The 22,244-nt window shown below is 37.8% G+C and overlaps 1 pseudogene; it reads right to left on the reverse strand.

Annotated features, from left to right (window-relative positions):
- Positions 1-2,945: 2,945 nt before the first annotated feature.
- LOC142554632 (uncharacterized) overlaps positions 2,946-22,244 on the reverse strand; it is a 48,064-nt pseudogene continuing 28,765 nt past the window's right edge.

The raw sequence follows: 22,244 nt of genomic DNA on the forward strand, positions 1-22,244 counted from the left end.
CAATTTGAGTTTCCCAACAAAATCACATACTTGTTCTGTTTGTACTTTATATTGATTTATATATATGTACTGAGATAGGAGTGTCATTGGTAGATACGCCAATTTTCTAAACGTTCGGTGATATCGATGCTTCGGATCAGATTCACTCCGATTGTAGATTTCGATACAGACCAGACCGAAGTTTAGGAATAAGATGTAACGCCACCTCGATTGGGAGAGTAGGTGGGAGACCTGTTACATCTTATTCACACCGGGATCCCTAGACTTAGATATGAGTCGAGTTAAAGAGTAAGAGTCAGATTGTTTTATCTGTATTCACTAATGTGTCATAATTACTGATTATGTGTTATGATTTTTATTAAACATGCATAACATGCATGTAAACATGTTTTATATTGGGATTTATTCTTACCGGAATATCTGGCTGTTGTCTTGTTTTGTATGTGTGCATGACAACAGGTGGGACAGGATCGGGGTCAAGAAGATGATGAGAGAAGACGAGTTTAGAGTGGTGATTCCGAACTCATTGCAGACTTGGTTTAATACTTGAAATTTAGTAGTTGAACCTTAGACTAGTTTGAATAATTGTTGTACATTATTGTACTTTTATATTGAGATTTATATTAGGTAAATTCCATTACGTTCCGCACTTACATTTTTTTAAAAAGAAAAACTTTTAGACCATGTTTATATTAATGGATAATTAAATCCCCAAAGATGATTAAGAAGATGATTAGCGTCCGGGTCCCACAGAGGGAGATGTTGAATTTGTTAGTGCTGTGGAGGCATGGAATTATTCCGATTTCTTATGCCGAAACTATGTGCTAAACAGATTGGCGATTCGTTCTACAACTTGTTTTGCGAAAAAAAAACGGCTAAAGAGCTATGGGAATCCCTTGACAGAAAGTACAAAACCGAGGATGTCGGGGCCAAGAAGTTTCTTGTTGGCCGTGTTTTTTGGACTTTAAAATGGTGGATTCAAAGCCAGTTACCGGCCAAGCTCAAGAGTTGCAAGTGAGTCTTCACGAGATTCACGGTGAGGTGATGACTTTGAGCGAATCATTCCAAGTGGCTGCTATTGTTGAGAAATTACCACCAGCTTGGAAGGATTTCAAAAATTACTTGAAGCAAAAGCGCAAGGAGATGAATGTTGAAGAGCTCATTTTTCGACTTCGCATCGAGGAAGACAACAAGAGTTCGGAAAGACGATTGTTTTCTCCTATTGTTGCTAAAGCAAATGTTGTCGAGCATGGTCAAAGCTCGAAAAAGAGAACCTTTTCCACCTCCAACAAAAGGTTGAACATGGGACCCAAGGGAGGCATTTCGAAGAAAAAGTTCTTTGGAATGTGCTACAGCTATGATGGCATGGGTCACAAGGCATCATGAATGCAAGAATCCAAAGAGAAACCGAGAGGTGAATGTGGTAGAGAACATATCTCAAGATGTTTCTAGCATGAATCTCTGTGCTGTAATATCAGAAGTTAATCTGATGGGTTCAAACCCAAGGGAGTGGTGGATCGACACTGCTGCCACTCGCCATGTTTGCTCGAACAAGGAGATGTTTGCTACTCTTGAGGAATCTGTGAATGGTGAAAATTTATTCATGGGAAATTCCGCCACTTCTGAAATCAAGGGTCAAGGAAAAGTTGTCCTAAAGATGACATCGGGAAAAGAACTGACTACGAACAATGTGTTGTATGTACCTGACATCCGCAAGAACTTGGTGTCCGGGTCGCTTCTTAACAGGCATGGTTTTCGCATTGTCTTCGAGTCAGATAAGGTGGTTTTGTCAAAATATGGAATATTTGTTGGCAAATGTTATGTTTGTAATGGTTTATTCAAACTCAATGTAATGGCTATTAAGCCCATGATGAATAAAGTTAATACTTTTGCTTACTTGCTTGAGTCTTATTGTTTGTGGCATCGTAGACTTGGACATGTTAATTATGATACAATTCGTAGACTAATTAACATGAAAATCATTCCTTCATTCCTAATTGATAAACAACACAAATGTGAAACTTGTGTTGAGGCAAAACTAACGAGATCATCTTTTCGAACAATTGAAAGAAATAGTGAACCGCTTGATCTAATTCACAGTGATATATGTGATTTAAAAGGTGTACAAACTCGTGGTGGAAATAAATAGTTCATTACTTTTGTTGACGATATCACAAAATATTGTTATGTGTATCTTCTTAAAAGTAAGGATGAAGCTATTGACAAATTTGTCCAATATAAAAGTGAAGTTGAAAACCAACTTAGCAAGAAAATTAAGGTGCTAAGAAGTGATCGTGTAGGTGAATATGAATCACCATTTGCTGAGTTTGTGCTCAACACGGTATCAAACATGAAAGAACTGCACCTTATTCTCCTTAGCGAAATGGCATTGCAGAGAGAAAGAATCGCACCTTGAAAGAAATGATGAATGTGTTGTTATTAAGTTCTGGTTTACCACAAAATATGTGGGGGGAAGCTGTTCTAACAGCAAATTACCTTTTAAATAAGGTACCTCGAAAGAAGCAAGATAAAAGTCCATACGAATTATGGAAAGGTAGAAGTCCTTCCTACCAATACTTGCGAGTGTGGGGGTGTCATGCCAAGGTAGCAGTACCCACTCCATAGAAAGTAAAGATATGACCAAAAACTGGTGATTGCATTTTCATTGGATGTGCTCAAAACAGTAGTGCGTATCATTTTCTTGTACATGAATCTCAAATAACTGATATTCACAAGAATACGATAATGGAATCAAGAAATGTTTCGTTCTTTAAACATGTTTCCATACAAATCTAAAGAAGAACCAAGTTCATCCAAAAGATTATATGAGACAATTGATAAAGAACAAGAGCTTGATCGAGATATTGAACCTAGACGTAGCAAGAGAGCTATGACTGAGAAATCCTTTGGTCCGGATTTCGTCACTTTCATGATGAAAGTGAACCTCAAAGCTTCAAGGAAGCAATGAGTTCATCTGAGGGACCTCTATGGAAAGAGGCTATCAATTCCGAAATGGAATTCATTTTACAAAACCATAAGTGGGAATTAGTAAATCTTCCTCCGAGAAGTAAACTACTAGGCTGTAAATGGGTTTTCAAAAGGAAAATGAAATAAGATGGAAACATAGATAAGTATAAAACTAGATTGGTAATCAAAGGTTACCATCAACGTGAAGGGCTTGATTACTTTTGACACATATTCTCTTGTATCGAGAATAACCTTTATTCGTGTGATACTTGTGATTGCCGCCTTGCGAAATCTTGAAGTACACCAAATGGACGTAAAAACAGCTTTTCTAAATGGAGATTTAGAAGAGGAAATTTACATGGAACAACCTGAAGGATTTTCTGCGACTGGGCAAGAAAACAAGGTTTGTAAACAGGTGAAGTCTCTATATGGCTTAAAACAAGCACCAAAGCAATGGCACAAAAATTCAATAAATCCATGATAGAAAGTGGATTTAAATTCAGTGAATGTGACAAATGTGTATACATAAAAAACACTGAAAATGGATATGTCATTTTATGTCTTTACATAGATGACATACTTATCATTGGTAGTAATGATAATATGATCAAATCCACCAAGAACTTATTGAGCTCAAGATTTGACATGAAAGATTTGGGCTTAGCTGATGTAATATTTGGAATAAAAATCATAGAACATCAGAAGAGCTAGTTCTAAGTCAGTCACATTATGTCGACAAAATATTTGAGAAATTCAATAAGGATGACTCTGCATTGGCTATACCCCGATAGATAATAGTCAGCATCTATCAAAGAATCGAGGTGAGAGTATGTCTTAATTAGAATAATCTCGAATCATTGGAAGTCTGGTGTACTTAATGAGTTGTACAAGACCAGACATAGCTTATGTAGTATGCAAATTGAGTAGATTCACGAGTAATCCAGGAGTTGAACACTGGAAAGCAATTATCAGATTGCTACGATACTTAAGATTCACTCGTGATCATGGGCTGCACTATACCAGATATTCTGCTATTATTGAAGGATACTGTGATGCAAATTGGATATCTGATATGAAAGACTCAAAATCTATAAGTGGATTTGTATTCACTTTAGGAGGTCAGCAATTGCGTGGAAATCTTCTAAACAAACTGTAATAGCCAGATCCACGATGGAATCTGAGTTTATAGCTCCTGACAAGTGTGCTGAAGAGGCTGAATGGCTGCGTCACTTCTTAGAAGATGTTCCAGGATGGGAAAAACCAGTGCCGACTATATGCATACATTGTGATAGCCAATTTGCGATTGGAAGGACACAAAATAAAATGTATAATGATAAGTCTAGGCATATACGTCAGTAGAAACAATACCATTAGACAACTCTTCTCAACTGGAGTTATCTCTGTTGACTATGTAAAGTCAAATGATAATATAGCGGATCCGCTAATCAAGGGATTAAGCAGAGAGTTAGTTGCGAAAATGTCAAGGGGAATAGGGCTCAAGCCTAGAGAATAAATTGGTGTGAAGGAAAACCCAACTTACGCTGACCGGATATCCCAAGAACTAGGTTCAATGGGACAACCTAATCGCACTGATTAGGTATATCACTGTGGGGGCTATCCCTAGCCTCCTTAAAACAAATTCGTTCCCTCTTGTATGTGCTTCGAGGATCGTCTTGGACGTCTGTTTCCAGGATACAACGGAACAACCAGCAATGACTTAACAGGAGGCACTATTACGATGAACTGGAAACGTACCTTTACTTTATCACCGAGATTGAACGGAGGCCAAATGGAAAGATAACAATCTCAATTAATCTTCCCATTAACTCAAGAATATGAAGAGCCCAAACTCTTCAATTAACTCAAGATTGTGAAGAGCCAAAAGACACTCCCACATTCATGAGACATAATTTTTTATTCAACCTTTAAATTTTATTAAAATTTCCAACAATCCCCCACATGGATGAAAATTGATACAAATCTTGGTGACAATGTTCTACAGTTGAATCCTGCATAGGATAGGTAGATGTTATCCTTTGAACCTTCCCTCATTAAATATATTTGCTTTACTAGCTGACCCAGTAGACATGATGACCTTGAACTGTTCTTCCGTTTATGTAAATTAAGATATACTTCACACAAGACTCTCCTTGGTACTATTCAGTTCTCATTATTGTGTTTTTTTTTTTCCATGAACACACGCCTGGTTCTGCGAGAGGTTCTAGAATTGAACCTTACAATTCCTTCGAAGTGGCCCCACTTCTCTCTCACATATGTACACGCTACAGGCCTCGATTTGGTTTTGCTTTCTTTTACACGATAGTCATATTGTAAACATCACACTTGTTTCGGTTATTACTTTATCTCTACAAGTTGGTTTCTACGCTACTGTTTTTAGCAATTTTTCTAACAGGAGGAACATGCAAGATAGGTACACACATTTGTTTTAAGTGTGGAACACTCGGGCACTTCGCCAATATTGTCCACAATTGCAACATCAGTGAATGGGAGAGCATTTGGGATCACAACAGAGTAGTCAAATCCAGTGGCCACAATGATCACAGGTATGATACTTTCAGCTCGCATACCTACTGCATTGATTGATTTTTGTGCTACTGATAACATTAAAATTGTACATTAATTAAATGTTTTATAATATAAATTTATAGTTTTTTTTTATTAAATGTTTAAATATTATATGTTTTATAATAAAGTGTATAAAAAATAAGTTGTTGTGTAATTATAAGTTTTTACTATTTTTACAGGTTCGATAAAACAAGAATATCCTTGGCGTTGCAAATGGGATTAAGATAATTCTTGGACATGTAGAAAGTTGATGATAATATCTACAATATTGGTGACAAGCATGAAAAAAAATCTTCTCACAATTAGGATCAAATAAGCAACAAATAAAGTTACCAAAAGAGTGGCAGTTTTACCATGCTCTAGCATTTTGACCATATCTCTAAAATTACTTGGTCAAATTGTGAAAAATAAATACCACAATTCAAACAAATTACTTGGTCAAATTGTTTAAAATAAATACCACAATTCAAACAACTCAATTATCTACATGTTTTGTTTTACATGGAAACGAAAATTCGGATGGAAAGATTTTCAAAAGTGATGTGTATGATGAAATAATTTCTTGGCTTACAAATGAAGACTTATGTGTAAAAAAATAATATTTTATTTGTGATTGTCTCCCCAAATTTGGCTATAAATAGGGGTACGTTGTAATGTATTGAGATATCCATCATTTTATGAACAAACCTTTGAGTTCATAATATTTCTCTCTTTTTTTTTCCTTTATTTCTTCGTTTAAATATAATTAGCATGTTAATTTCAAGTTCAAAGTTTTATACTTTGAATAATGAGTAGCTAACTTCCCAAAGTTAAGATGAAAAGATGAAACTCTTGGCATGATAATAAGGTTACTAAAAGATAAGAATCTATGTTTTATATTATTTAATCATTATTTATTCTTTATGTTATATATATTTCTTTAAGCATTATTATACCCTACTTAAAAGTGGGAGTTTTGATTTATTGTTGTTATATGTTACACTAAATTCTTGGAACCATTTAAATGTTAGTTTGGTATTACCAACCATTTAAAGTGGATGCCTTAATTTATTATATATGAATATATCATAATATTAATTTCTTGGTACCATTTTAATGTTTGTTTTGTTTTACCAACCATTTAAAGTGGATGTCTTGATTTATTATATATCAATATATCATAATATTAATTTCTTGGTGCCATTTAAATGTTAGTTTTGTTTTACTAACCATTTAAAGTGGGAACCTTGATTTAGTGTTTACAAATATATATATAGCACAATAAATACTTGATAACATTTATAAGTTTTGGTATATATACTTATAAGATAATAATATATAACATAATATAAATATGATTATTTAATATATTGGAACTATTTTATTAAGTGGATTTTAATAATATTCATTAATGTTAACTTTATTAAAATACCAAGAGTGGATCCTTTAATCTCAACTACTTAAATTAAAATTTTGAACAATTAAAAATTGCCAATTAAATATTCAAATAATTAAAAGAAGAAAACAAAAATTAAACAAAAAGACATTGTAGTAGGACTTGTAATTACCTTAGCTTCCCTGTGAATATGATATCGGACTCACCGAATTATACTACTTGTGGACAACCTGCTCTTGGGAGTGCAACAATCAAAGTCGCAGCAAGTTTTTGGCGCCGTTGCCTGGGAAGTATAATTTAATTTCAAGTCTATTTAATTTTGTTTACAGTATGTTTTTCTTTCTTTGAATTTTTATTTTTTTTTTGTGTGTTTTTCTTTTGCATTTGCATGAGAATTTGGTCACGTACACTTAGTGGTTGACTCATTCGAAACAACCCTTTATTTTCACAAAACATGGCGGAAGAACCCATCCAAGAAAATGAAGATGAAATTCAATCTCAACATGATCATGATAGAAGAAGAACACTTAGAGATCACATGAATCCTACACGTACTAGTGCACCTTCATGTCTAGATTTTCCATCTGATGCATCTCATTTAAATTTTAAGCCTGGTATTATTCAACTTTTACCCAACTTTCATGGCTTAGGATTCTGAAAATCTATACATGCATTTACGAGAGTTTGAAGAAGTGTGCAACACATATAATGATCTAAATTGTAGCATGAACACCATTCGACATAAGTTTTTTTCTTTTTTTTGAAAGATAAAGCTAAAACTTGGCTATAAAATCTTAGATCGGGATCCATTCAAACTTGGGATGAATTGCAACAACAATTTTTGAAAAAGTTTTTTCCATCTCATAGAACAAATTCTTTCAAAAGCCAAATAATCACTTTAACACAAAAACAGGGAGAAACTTTTTATCAGTGTTGGGGTAGATATAAAGAATTTCTTAATCTTTGTCCACGTCATGGTTTTGAAATTTGGAGAGTTGTTTCTAAATTTTATGAAGGCTTAACACCTAAAGATAGACAATGATTGAATTTATGTGTAATGGAACATTTAAAGATAAAGATCCAAACGAGGCAATCGAGTATCTCGATTTATTAGCTGAAAATACTCAAAATTGGGACACTATAGGTACAATTGAACCATCAAACAAGATTCAATCTCCCACATCTGGTGGAGGTATGTACACCCTCAAAGATAAACATGATCTCCAAGCTAGATTTACCTCTTTGGCAAAACAAATTGAGGCACTTGATGTAACGCCCTCGACTGATTTTATAAAATAACACAGTGGAATATTAAAAATTTACTTAGAGGGAAGAAGGATTTAAAATTTTCTTGACATAAAAATATTTACAATCAAAAGTATATACATGATCAATAAAGAGTTTCATCAAAATACAAAATATCATTTTTGATCATGTCAAAAGCTAACAAAACATCTTTCTTCCTTCCATCTTTTGTATGCATATGACCTCGGCTCCAATCAATGTCCTAGCTCGTCGCTCTTATCTGCATCACATGAAATAACTGGAATGAGTATAAAACTCAGCAATTGAAACTCTTACATAATAATCAGCACATATCATACTCTGTAAAACATGACTTTGAAATCATTAAATACCATCTAACTCTTAAACATGAATAATATAGTAGAACATGAACATAACGATGGTATTTCTCTTTTCTCTGGTGGATTGATATTTTAATAGTATCTCTATCTCTGTACCTATATTCCATCTATATAAATCTATTACTCTGTTGGGATATAAGCCTATGATCGTTGATCAACTAATTGCATGCATTTTCTGACTATCTTTTTATTAATCCAATAAATCATTTGAATTCTCTCTTGGACATTAAATCAAACACTTTGAATACTCTATTCTCTTGCATTCCCTTTTATACAATTGAGACATATAAAAGTCTCTAATATACAACAAAGTGTATACATACATAACATGAATCAAGTGGAAGGGAATACCATATTAAAACCATTGAAATACAATACATATAATTCATGTGAGCACAAGAAATGAATTCCACTTATAACCAATGGAAACCTTGATTCTAATATCTCGGTACAAATCCTACAACAATAAACCATGAATTGAATTATCAACAACTTAATAATCACAAACCCATAACATAAAACACATAAAACCAACACAATCAAACATTCCATGATTTTTCCCCCACACCATAATCCAAAGATGTGGGGACCCGGGCTCTAACTCAATTTTTTTTGGGATTAATTGGATATTTGCTAGAAAATGTGGGTCAAAATTTTGCTTTTAACATTAAATCAAATGTATATAAATCAAGCACAATAACTTTCTCTCTTCTATTTCAACAAACATAAATGCATGTCTTGTTTCATTTCAAAGGTATACAAACTATTGTTCAATACTAACTACACACCACACGTAGTACATGTCTAGTAAGAAACCATTAATAGTTTTCTTCTATGCCCGTAATCTCCACGCTATCTCGATCTCTCATCTCTGTCGCGACCCAGATCTTGTCCCACCTGTCGTTATGCACACATACAGACAGAACAACAGCCGAAAACTCCGGTGAGAACAAATCCTAGTATAAATGTAGTGCCCAAATTCAGTACACGTATAACCCATGCATCTATTTAATTATTAGATCATTTAATTAATTTTAAATGAGTTTTAGCCATGCATGATTTATGAAAATGCATTATTTTAAATTATTCATGTTTATGGTGATGCACGTTAAAATGTTTTTCGAGTTTCACGTTTCAGGCGATTACTCGAGGAGGGATTGAGGAAAAGAGACCGGTGACGATTGGTGGCAATTTTAAATGTGATATTTTATTTTAAGCTAAGTTCGGGGCGTTTTAAATAATTTATTGAGTTTTAGCATTTTTAAAGTTTAAAGCACTTATTTAGTAATTTTGAGAGTTTAAAACTTTTAAACTTGTTATTGTGTGGGTGTTATTTTAATTAAGGAGTTATTTAAACCAGTGTGTATTTTATTTCCAAGAAATTGTGAGTTAGTGCTTGATTAACTTTTAATTAGTTGTTAATATATTTTTAAGCAATTTATTTCCCTAAATTCACCCCTAACTCATGCACACACACACATTATTTCACACACTACTTATCGGCTAAACACACACACTATCACAATTCACATTTTTATTATTTTAAAACAAGGAAAGACCTAGGGCTCTTGTTCCTAGAGCAGCCGCACCCCCTCCACTAGATTTCCAGCAGGTTTCGTGTATTTTGTGGCAAGAAAATCGTTGCGCGATCGTCCCGAATCAACCTTGCTTCTATCTCCGCTTCGGTGACGCCGTTTCAGTAACGTTTGTTATCATAAGGAATGTATAATCTCTCTTTTGCTGCGTCGATCATATCATAGTATGTGTTGCGTTGTTTTTATGCGTAAAATTCATGTATGATGTGTAGTAGTTTGAGCGGTTAATTGTTTGGATCGATTTTGAAGGAAAATTTTTAGATCTAAACAACGTTTTTACTGTTCTTATTAAAACTTCGAATTTTCGGTCAAGATTTTGGGAAACTTTCAACGCAAAAAACGTAGAACTTTTCAATACATTCGATATGATATAAGATTCGAAATTTTTGGATAAAAATTGAGTGAGTTATGGCGTTTTTCGTGGAACTGCTCAAACTGCGTTTTCAGAAAATTATGATATTGATGCGTTCTTGAAGTTTATTTGTTGCAGGCTTCGTTGGGGATCGACGGGTGATCGTTGTTGCTTCTAGGTATGATTATTATGATGTTGGGTTGGTATTTTGTATGTCGTTTAGTGTCGATAGGTACTCGAGCACCTTAGTAGTCGTAGGAATCGAGTTGGTGTCGTTTACCACGTTTTTTGAAATGTATGTGCCATAGGGTGAACATCGTTTCTTTGGATGTCGTACAAAATTGGTTTGATGTTATAGCATGCTAGGATGGGTCTCGGGGTGTCGATTCATATTCCGTGCAATCGAGTCTAGAAAGTTAAGCAAAACATGTACAAAAACTTTCGTTAGTTCGCGTTCACAGTAGTTACACGGACCCCTAGACGGACCCTAGCATGGGGTCCGTGTCCTCACTTCTTCCCGAGTTTCACTTTTGCGCACCTACACGGACCCCCACCCGGACCTAAGCAAGGGGTCCGTGCCTTCCCTTTTCTTCATGAGTCATTCCACCGCACCCACACGGACCCGGAGCCGGACCTGGGCTTGGGGTCCGTGTACTTGAGTTTTGGGGAATATTATGGTATGCTTTGAGGTTTGATGTCTTGGTTTAGTGCAATGTTTAATAATGTCGAGTCACGGGAATTTTAGAACGTCCTAAGGAAATGTATGAACTCGTGGGTAAGCTTGACTGTTACGTTTAAGTTACAACCATTAAGCTTATGAATTAACGTTAGTATGTTGCAGCAACGACCCCGGTCGAAGTCCAACGAATCCCTCAACGCCAAGTAAGTATGTTGACGTGCAAGAAAATATTTTAAGTTTTTGAGGTATACTAATTGTCTTGTGACCAAATTATGAATGGGTTTGGAAGTTGGTAAACGTGGCCGAGGACCTCTCCATCCCTTTAAATTATGAACGGGTTAGATCGTGGTTGGAAAGCGTTAAATTATGAACGGGGACCAACCAGCCCGTTAATTTATGAACGGGGATCTCATGTATGTGGCAGTGGATACGTCCCTGTCAGCCCAGTACTGTGGTTTGTCTGATCAGGCGTTTATTATGTATGGGTCATTTGCTTTGAAACATCCTCTACGCAAAAATGAAGTCATGTATGGTTAAGTATGATCAAGTATGTAAGCATGTTTATGAAAGCTTTCAAGTTATGGCACGTCTATGTACGTATGCAAGTTTAAGTTCATTTCAAATCCAATCTTCAAGTATGTATGTTCTATTTTAAAGTTGCATGTGGTTTTATTATGTAGTACTCGCTATTTCCAGTTTATACGTGTTGAGTCTTTAGACTCATTAGACTTGATCGATGCAGGTGAGGAAGTCTATGAGGAGATCGGAGGTGGCGACCAAGGGGCAGGCTTGGACTGAGCGGAAGGCTAGACCCGAGGACCGCCCATGTTATTTTAACATTTTTATGCAAGTTTAAAATACTCTGATTTTTTTTATGTTTCGGTAAGAGATGTTTGGGACAAGTATTTTGTTAGCAAGTTTTATTGGTGTTGGATGATTTCAAAGATATTTTTATGAACGATGAGTTGACGACCGTATGGATGTTTATATTCAAGAAAATTTTTAATTTTTCCGCAAATTTTAAGTAGTAAAGAATACGGTTCGTTACAGTTGGTATCAGAGCGGCGTTCCTGTAAAGGGTTATGCCTACTGCTAGTCGCAAGAAGCTCTCGAAGTCACACCTCAAGTATGTAAGTTTTAATTTTTGCATTATGTATGTAGTAAGCATTGAATCATGAATTCAGCATATCCATGTTTTAAGTTTAGATTTCGTGCATCCTATGTCATTGATATCATGTTCATGCATAGTGGGTTTACGTGTTGGGTAATTGATGGGACAGAATGCCTCCTAGACGTGTGGTTGATCGAGAAGCAAGGGAAGAGGATCGAGAGACCCGAAATGAGGAGAGAGCCAATCCTCCACCTCCACCGCCAGATATGCAAGCGCAGATGCTGGCAGGAATGATTCAGTTCTTCGCACAGTTTGCGAGGAATCAGGCTGCAGTTGGCGCGGGGAAGAGGCCTAGACCCAAAGCGGTGTATGAGAGGTTCCAGAGGATGAATCCTAAGGAGTTTTCAGGATCTACTGACCCGATGGTAGCAGAGGGATGGATTAAGTCCATCGAAGTGATCTTTGACTACATGGAGCTGCAGGATGCAGACAGAGTCCGTTGTGCCATATTCCTTTTAGCAGGCGATGCCAGACGTTGGTGGGACAGTGCGTCGGTGGCAGTTAATTTGCCGACGTTGTCCTGGAATGGATTCAAAGAAGTGTTCTTCGCCAAGTACTTCACTGAGGAAGTACGATCCCGGCTGACTAGGGAATTTGTGACGTTGCGACGAGGAGATAGCAGTGTTGCAGAGTTTGTTAGGAGATTTGAGAGGGGATGTTACTTCTTGCCCCTCATTGCAAATGATGCCCAGGCAAAGCTAAGGCATTTTATGGATGGTTTGCGGCCGATCTTGCGCCGTGATGTGAGGGTAGCTGGCCCTACTACATTCGCAGTTACCGTTTCTAGGGCTTTGGCGGCAGAACAAGACCAGCGAGATATTGAGGCAGACAGGCAGGGCAAGAGGCCCTATCGGGCCCCACCGCAGCAGCAACAGCATCAGAGGCCTCAGTTCAAGAAACCTTACCAGGGGCAACCGGGAAAGAAACCCTATCAGGGACCGCCGAAAGGCAAGGGTCCTATCCAGCAGTAGGGGGCGCCTCAGAAGCCCGGTGACTTCCCAGTGTGTCAGAAATGCAATCGCCAGCATCCCGGTCAGTGCTTATGGGGATCCGGGAAATCGCTGGAGCATTCGTCAGTCTAAACGGCATCACTAAGAACTCGTAATGCCCATATCTGGTTCTGAAGGCTGTCTTGTGCACATCTGCAACTTTCACCTTCACCTGATGATACCCTGATCGAAGATCTATCTTGAAGAACACTGTAGCTCCCTGCAACTGATCAAACAAGTCTTCGATTCTAGGAAGTGGGTATTTTTTCTTGATCCTCACTTTGTTTAACTCTCGGTAATCGATGCACAATCTCATGCTCCCATATTTCGTTTTCACAAAGAGCACTGGTGCGCCCCACGGTGAGAAGCTAGGGCGAATGAATTCCTTGTCAAGGAGCTCCTGAATCTGCTGTTTGAGTTCAAACATCTCAGCTGGAGCCAAACGGTACGGTGCTTTGGGGATTGGCATTGTGCCTGGCATAAGATCAATAGCAAACTCTACTTCTCTCTCTGGTGGAAGACCTGTGACGTGGTCAGGAAAGACGTCTGGAAAGTCTCTGACTACTGGCACATCTGATAATAACGGAATGGGTATGTCAGGTGTTGAAATGATGCTGGCCAAGAAAGCCTTACACCCCTTGGAAATAAATTTCCGTGCCTACATGCAAGAAATCATTCGAGAGAAACTCCTCCATCTAGCTGCTTCAAAAAGAAATTGCTCCATACCCAACGGTCTAACCAATACTGACCATTTCTGAAAATCTATCAGGACTCGGTACTTCGTCAGCTAGTCCATACCCAAAATGATATCAAATTCTGGCATCGGCAACACTATCAGTTCGGCATATACTAGGTGGCCCTGCAAATCAATATCAATGTCTCTGACCACACTAGTAGCTGACAACTCTTCCCTTGATGGGACTGTTACTAAATAATTCACGTCAGAGTCCAATAGACTTGACGTCTAGATGACTAGCGAACGATTCTAAGATAAAGGAGTGAGTGGCTCCTGAGTCTATCAGAGCCTTCGTGGATACTCTCTTTGTAAAAATATTTCTTGAGATAAATTAGCACAACACAAAACTTATTTCCCCAAAATTCTACATTAACCTCAAGCATCGTAGAAATTAATATACCAAGTCATTCGAAAATATCACTAGCACACTAATAATTCCCCAAATCAAGAACAAACATGAAAGGCAAAAATTGAATACTGTACTGAATTACATATATTACCAGTCAAAAGTGTCGTGTCTGGGTTCGCCTCCTGGGCGTGCATGGCGAATACCCACCCTTGTGTTGGTTGCGTCCATTGGGGGCAGTCATTTAACATGTGGTCGCTGGCTCTACACTTAAAACATTTTCCTGATCCCCATAGGCACTGTCCCGGTTGCTGGCGGTTGCATTTAGGACACACTGAGAAATTACCAGGCCTCTGAGGTGCCTTCTACTGTTGAATAGGACCCTTGACCTTTGGCGATCCCTTATATGGCTTCTTCCCTGGCTGCCCCTGGAACGACCTCTTAAACTGAGGTCGTTGTTGCTGCTGCTGATGTGGAGCTTGATAGGGCCTCTTGCCCTGTATGTCTGCCTCAATATCCCTCTGATCCCGCTCTGCCGCCAAAGCTCTAGATATGGAAATTGCATAAGTCGTAGGACCAGCAACTTGAACATCACGGCGCAAGATCGTTCCGCAACCCATCCATAAAATACCTCAGCTTCTCCTGGGCATCTATCCCCCTGACGCAACGTCATGAATTCCCTGGTCAATCTTGATCGTACTTCCTCAGTGAAGTACTTGGAGTAAAAGACCTCCTTGAAACCGTTCCAAGTCAACTTCTGCAAATTGACTGATACTGACGCACTCTCCTACCATAGTCTGGCGTCCCCTGTCAGAAGGAACGTGGCACATCTGACCCTGTCTGCGTCTATCAGCTCCATGAAATCGAAGACTACTTCGATGGACTTAATCCATCCTTCAGCTATCATCGAGTTAGTGGTCCTCGAGAACTTCTTTGGGATCATCCGTCTGAACGTCTCGTACACTGCCTCTGGTCTGGACCTCGCTTCTGTATTTGCCGCAGCTTGGTTCCCCGCAAACTGTGCAAAGAATTGAGTCATACCTGCAAGCATCTGTGCCTGCATATCTGGCGGTGGAGAAGGAGGAGCGTCTCTCCCCTCCTCTCGAGTCTCTTCATCATCATCCCTTGCTTCCCGGTTAATCAAACGTTTAGGAGGCATATTGTTCCAGAATTTACCAAACACGTAAGCCCCACATGCATGAACATGATACCAATAATATAAGATGCACGTAAATTGAATTTAAAACATGGACATGCTGGAATTAGAACTTAATGCTTACTACATAACATAAATTTAAAACCTTAAAACTTACAGACTTGAGGTGTGACTTCGTGAGCTTCTTGCGACTGGCAGTAGGCATAACCCTTTACAAGAACACCGCTCTGATTACCAACTGTAACGTACCGTACTTTTACTACTTGAAATTTGCGGAAAATAAAATTTTTTTTAAAAGAGTAATCAAACTTCAATTTCGATAGCGTAAACCATACGTCCCAAAAGTGGTTGCAACAAAAGATCTAAAAAAATAAAGTTTGACAGAAGTATTTGTTTAAAATCTCATAACCAGTAGCGTGAAATCAGAGTATTTGACATTTCATAAAAACTTAAAAACTTGGGCGGTCCTCGGGTCTAGCCTCCTGCTCAATCCAAGCTAGCTCCTTGGTCCCCACACCTAGTCTCCTCAAAATCATCATCACCTGCATTGATCAAGTATAGTGAGTCTAAAGACTCAACACGCATAAACTGGAAATAACGAGTAATACGTAATAAAACCACATGCAACATTAAAATAGAGCGTACATACATGAACTTGAACTTGCACTTAAACTTGAACTTACATACGTACATACATAGACGTGTCATAAACATAAAGCTTTTCTTAAGCGTGCTTTCGTACTTGTACATACATGAACATACATAAACTTCATCATTTTGCGTAGAGGCATGTTTAAAAGCAAGTGACCCATAACATAAATTGCCTGATAAGACTAAACCACAGTACTGGACTGACAGGGAAGATCCATAGCCACATACATGAGATCCCCGTTCATGCTTCAACGGGTGGATTGGACTCCGTTCATGCTTTAATGCTTTCCAATCCTGATCTAAACTCGTTCATGCTTTAACGGGGTGGATTGGTCCCTGGTCATGCTTTACCGCTTTCCAATCCCATACATAATTGGTCACAAGACAATTAGCATACCTCAAAAACTTGAAATATTTTCTTTGCACGTCAAACATACTTACTTGGCATTGAGGGATTCGTTGGATCTCGCTTGGGGCCGCTGCTGCACAAACTAACATGAGTTTGAAATACTTAACATCCATAACTTAGACTTAGGTACTCAAGCTCACCACCGAAGTGAATAAGTAGCTTATGACACTCTAGTTCTCTCAGGACTTGACCGCTTTTAATCATCGTACGAACCATTATCTTAAACTCCAAAAAAAAACCTGATGTGAAGTCTAATTTTATTTCCCAAAATGTGAAGTACACGGACCCCATTCCCGGGTCCGTGTATAGGTCCGTGTAGGTTCGCAAAAGAAATGCTCGAAAAGAAGTGAGGACACGGACCCCGTGCTAGGGTCCGTGTAGGCTCGCAAATTTGAAACTTCCAAGGAAACAAAGGCACGGACCCCATGTCAGGGTCCGTGTAGGCTCGATTTACTGACACTAAGGAGGAAACAAGGGCACGGACCCCGTGCCAGGGTCCGTGTACGCGTCTGTGCAGACTCGGTACGCGTGAACCAACGAAAATTCATATACTTAAGGCTTATTTCTCCTAACTCGATCATACCGACCAAGAATCGACACCCCGAGACCTCTCCTAGTATACTATAACCTTGAATCCAAACCCGTACAACCGCCCCAAAACAACGACATCCACTCTACGACACAAAACAACTCAAAAACACGGAAATTAATCCCAAATCGTTTCCTACGGCTTCTAATTAATTCAAGTGCCTATCGACACTACCCGGCATACCAAATACCAACCCAACATCATACTAAACATACCTAAATGCAGCAACGATCACCCGTCGATATCCAACGAAACCTGCAACAATAAAACTTCAAGAACACATCAATAACATAATTTTTCAGAAAATGCAGTTTGATCAGTCCCACGAAAATGATCATAAATCTCTCAATTTTTATCCAAATATTTTGAATTTTATATCAAATCCAAGGTATCGAAAATTTCTGCAATTTCTGTTTTGAAAGTTTTCTCAGAATCACGACCGAAAAATCGCAGTTTTTGAAAAGACAGCAAAAATGTGATTTTTTATCCAAAATCTGTTTCAAAATTGATCCAAACATCATTGCTCAAACTTCTACACATCACACATGTATTTTTAAGCATAAATAAAAACACAACGCATAATATGACGAGATCGATGCAGAAATAATAGAATATACGTGCCTTGTGATGTTAAAGTTTACCGAACCGACGATAACGAAGCGGGAACGGAGCGAGGCTTGATCAGTAACGGTTAGTGGCTTGTTTTCTTGCACAAAAACCAACGAAAATTGCTGAAAATATTTCAGAGAAGTGGGGCGGCTGCTACTAGAGACAAGAACCCTAGTTTTCTTTCAAAATCTGAAAAATGAAAATGTGTAGTGTGTGTTGTGTGTTTTGGCCGTGTAAGTGTGTGTGTGTGTAGGTGTGTGTGCGTGAGTTACCACCTAATTAAGGGGATAGATTGCTTAATTATTCCATTAACTTGCTAATTAAAAATGCTAATCAAATTGCTACATAAATTGCTATATTAAATGCTAATAAAATGCTAACCCACTAAAAGGGAATTTTAAAAATACGCAGTTGAAAACCTTTAAAAGTTTTAAAAATCTAAAATTCACCTTATAACTAAATTAGACTTTAAGATGATAAAAGCTTAATAAACTATTCAAAACGCCCCATCCACGACTTAAAATTAAAATACCACATTTAAAATTGCCACAAGCGTCGCCGGTTTCTTTTTCTCGATCCCGCCTCGAAATCGCTTGAGACGTGAACTCAAGAAAATATCTAACATGCATCACGAAATATAAATAATTTAAAGTAATGCATTTAAATAAATCATGCACCACTAAGACTCATTTTAAAATTAAATAAATGCTTTACTAATTAAATAAATGCATGAGTTATACGTGTACTGAATTTGGGCTCTACATGCCTTTTTTTGTAATGCACATGGGCTATCCCGATTGGGCTTAAGTCCCCTCATGGTTATCTCATTACCCATTACTCATAGAACTTCTCTAGCCCAGACACTGAAGCTTTTGCCTTCCCAGGATCAGAACCAGGTATTGCCACTATGAGTTTATAGTCATGCCGTTTGGTTTAACGAATGCTCCAGCTGTATTTATGGGTTTGATGAACCGTATATTTCAGAAGTATCTTGATAATTTTGTGATTATCTTTATTGATGATATTCTGATTTATTCAAAGAATTTGACTGAACATCTGAGAACTGTATTGAAAATTCTGAGACTGAGAAACTGTATGCCAAGTTATCGATATGTGAATTCTGGCTGAGACAAGTTGTATTTTTGGCACACATTATATATGGATATGGTATTTCTGTTGATCCTAGCAAAGTTGAGGTTGTGATCAGTTGGCCTAGACCGACATCAGTGCCAGAGATACGCAGTTTTATGGGTTTAACAGGATACTATTGTCGATTCATCAAAGATTTCTCTAGTATTGCTAAGCCGATTACTCAGTTGACTCAGAAGAATGCCCCTTTTGTTTGGCCAGAGGCGTGTGAATCCAGTTTTCTAGAGTTGAAGAAGAGATTAACCAGTGCTCTAGTGTTGACTATTCCATCAGGTACTGGTGATTTTGTTGTTTATTTTGATGCTTCTCACAGGGGAATAGGTTGAGTTTTGATGCAACGAGGACATGTTATTGCTTATGCTTCGAGACAATTGAAACCACATGAGACTCGCTACCCGATTCATGATCTTGAATTGGCTGCAATTGTGTTTGCATTGAAAATCTGGCGACACTACCTATATGATGAGAAATTTGAAATCTATTCTGATCACAAGAGTTTGAAATATCTATTTTCACAGTCAGAATTGAATTTGAGACAACTTAGATGGCTTGATTTATTGAAAAATTTTGATTGTGAAATCAAATATTATCCGGGAAAATCAAATGCAGCAGCTGATGCACTGAGTCGAAAGGTATGTTCTTTATCCTTATCAACGATTGGTGTTTCGAATTTGATTGAAGATTGATGTCTTTCTGGATTAGTATTTGAGACAGATTGTCAACCTCTGAGACTGTATGCCATTCAAGTTGAACCAAAATTGATTTTTCGAATCAAAGAAGCACATAAAGTTGATCAGAATATTCAGAACTCGATTATGATGGTCAGATCAGGGCATCAATCAGAATATCAGGTTCGTGATGATGTATTATATGTGAATAATTGACTTGTTGTGCCAGATGTTTCAGATTTGAAACAGCAGATTTTGACAGTAACGCACTGTAGTCGTTTGAGTATTCATCCTGGTGGCAGAAAGATGTACAATGATTTGAACAAACAGTTTTGGTGGAAACAGATTAAAGCAGACATTGCAAAGTTTGTATCCAAATGCCTGAATTTCTAACAGGTGAAAGCAGAAAGGAAGAAACTAGGAGGTCTATTGCATAGCTTATCTATTCCAGAATGGAAATGGGATCACATTTCCATGGATTTTGTTACGAAGCTACCCCGATCCTCCCGAGGTTGTGATGCGATTTGGGTCGTTATTGACAGATTGACCAAATCAGCATGTTTTATTCCTTGCAGAATGACATACAGACAAGACCAGATGGCAGAGATTTATGTCAGAGAAGTAGTCAGATTGCATGGTGTGCCGAAGTCCATTGTATCAGATCGTGATCCTCGATTTACTTCACACTTTTGGCACAGTTTGCAACAATCTCTAGGTACGAAATTACATATGAGTACTACATATCATCCTCAGATCGACGGACAGTCAGAAAGGACTATCTAGGCATTGGAAGATATGCTTAGAGTTGTAGTGCTGGACTTTGGCACTAGTTGGCAAGATTCTCTACCGCTTTGTGAATTTTCATACATCAACAGCTATCAGACGAGCATAGAGATAGCTCCATTTGAAGCATTGTACGGAAAGAAATGCAAATCCCCTCTTTATTGGGATGAGATATCTGAGGTACCTGAACTTGGGCTTGATATGATTCGAGAGATGACTGAGAAAGTAAAGCTAATTCAGCAGAGAATGAAAACAGCTCAAGATAGACAGGTCAAATATGAGAATATTGACATCGACCGTTAGAATTTGAACAAGGAGGCAGAGTATTTTTGAAGATTTCTCCTTTCAGAGGCATTGTCGGATTTGGAAAGAAAGGAAAATTATCTCCACGCTATAGTGGTCCTTATGAGATTTTGGAGAAGATAGGTATTTGTGCCTATCGATTTGCTATTCCTCCTTCTCTATCTAGGATACATGATTTCTTTCATATGTCTATGCTGAGGAAATATCTACCTAATGCTTCTCATGTTCTTCAGCCAGACGAGGTAGAACTTGATGAAACTTTGAATTATTTTGAAAAACCGATCCAGATTCTATATCGTAAAGAAAAGCAGCTCAGAACGAAGACTATTCCGCTTGTGAAAGTTCAGTGGAGTCATCATGGCATTGAAGAAGCCACATGGGAGACTGAATCAGATATGAGACAGAAGTTTTCAGAAGTATTTCACAGATGTGAGTTTTCTTATTCAGTTTTTGTTATATATTCTGATTTTATGTGATTTGATTGCCTGTGATTTCGTGGACGAAATCATGTCTCAGAGGGGGAGAATTGTAATGCCCGAGATTTTATCCTGTTAATCCGAGATTATTAATTGATAAATTGATGTGATTATAGAAGGACCACTTCGAGACCAGATTTGGAAAAGCATGAGTATTGTATGTGTCAAATCCAGCAGGTATCGCACACATGCGCGGAGATGAGACGCGCATATGCTCGAGAAGCAAGTGCCGAGGCAGAAGACCTCGCGCATATGCGCAAGACTAGGCGCGCATATGCGCGAGCATGTGAATCACCCGAGTGCCGAGACAGTAGGTCTCGCGCATATGCGCGGGACGAGGCGCACATATGCGCGAGATGGTGAATTCATTATTGCCGAGACAGAGAGTCTCGCGCATATGCGCCGGTGTTGGACGCGCATATGCGCGAGATGTGTTGAGTGAATATTAAGCCACATGTCTTGCCATGCATATAATATGTGAACTTAATTCATTTTCCTTCAGAACCTGCAGAAAGAACGTAGGGAACTCCATGAAATCCTAAAGTTTCATCCTAGCTTAAAATTGTGATTTTGCGAGATCCGTTCGTCAGAATTTCAATCCGAGTTTAGTTCCGTGCTCCTATCATCAAGAATTTCAAAAGTATGTGAGTTTATTTACTTTTCAGCATGGTTCGAAAATTTATTGTTTGGAGAATCATAATTTGATCTATATTATGTATTCCTGAGATTGTGGTAATCATATAATCGAAACCAGATCGAAGAACGGACACCGTATGAAATTGTTATCAATTTTCAGCCTATGTTGAATGAGATTGTACGATTTGATATTATGGGTTGAAATTATGATTGATTTTCAGTTGTGATTTGTATCTGTTGATATTTGAGTTGCTGGATATATCGAGATTGTACTGTTATGCCGTCAAAATAGAATTAGATTGAGTTCTTATCATATCCAGTATTTCCTTGAGTTGTATGTGATATTGTAATGTCATTCCAGATTTGGTATTGA

The sequence above is a fragment of the Primulina tabacum genome, chromosome 8, assembly GCF_025594145.1.
Source record: "Primulina tabacum isolate GXHZ01 chromosome 8, ASM2559414v2, whole genome shotgun sequence".
NCBI lineage: Eukaryota > Viridiplantae > Streptophyta > Magnoliopsida > Lamiales > Gesneriaceae > Primulina > Primulina tabacum.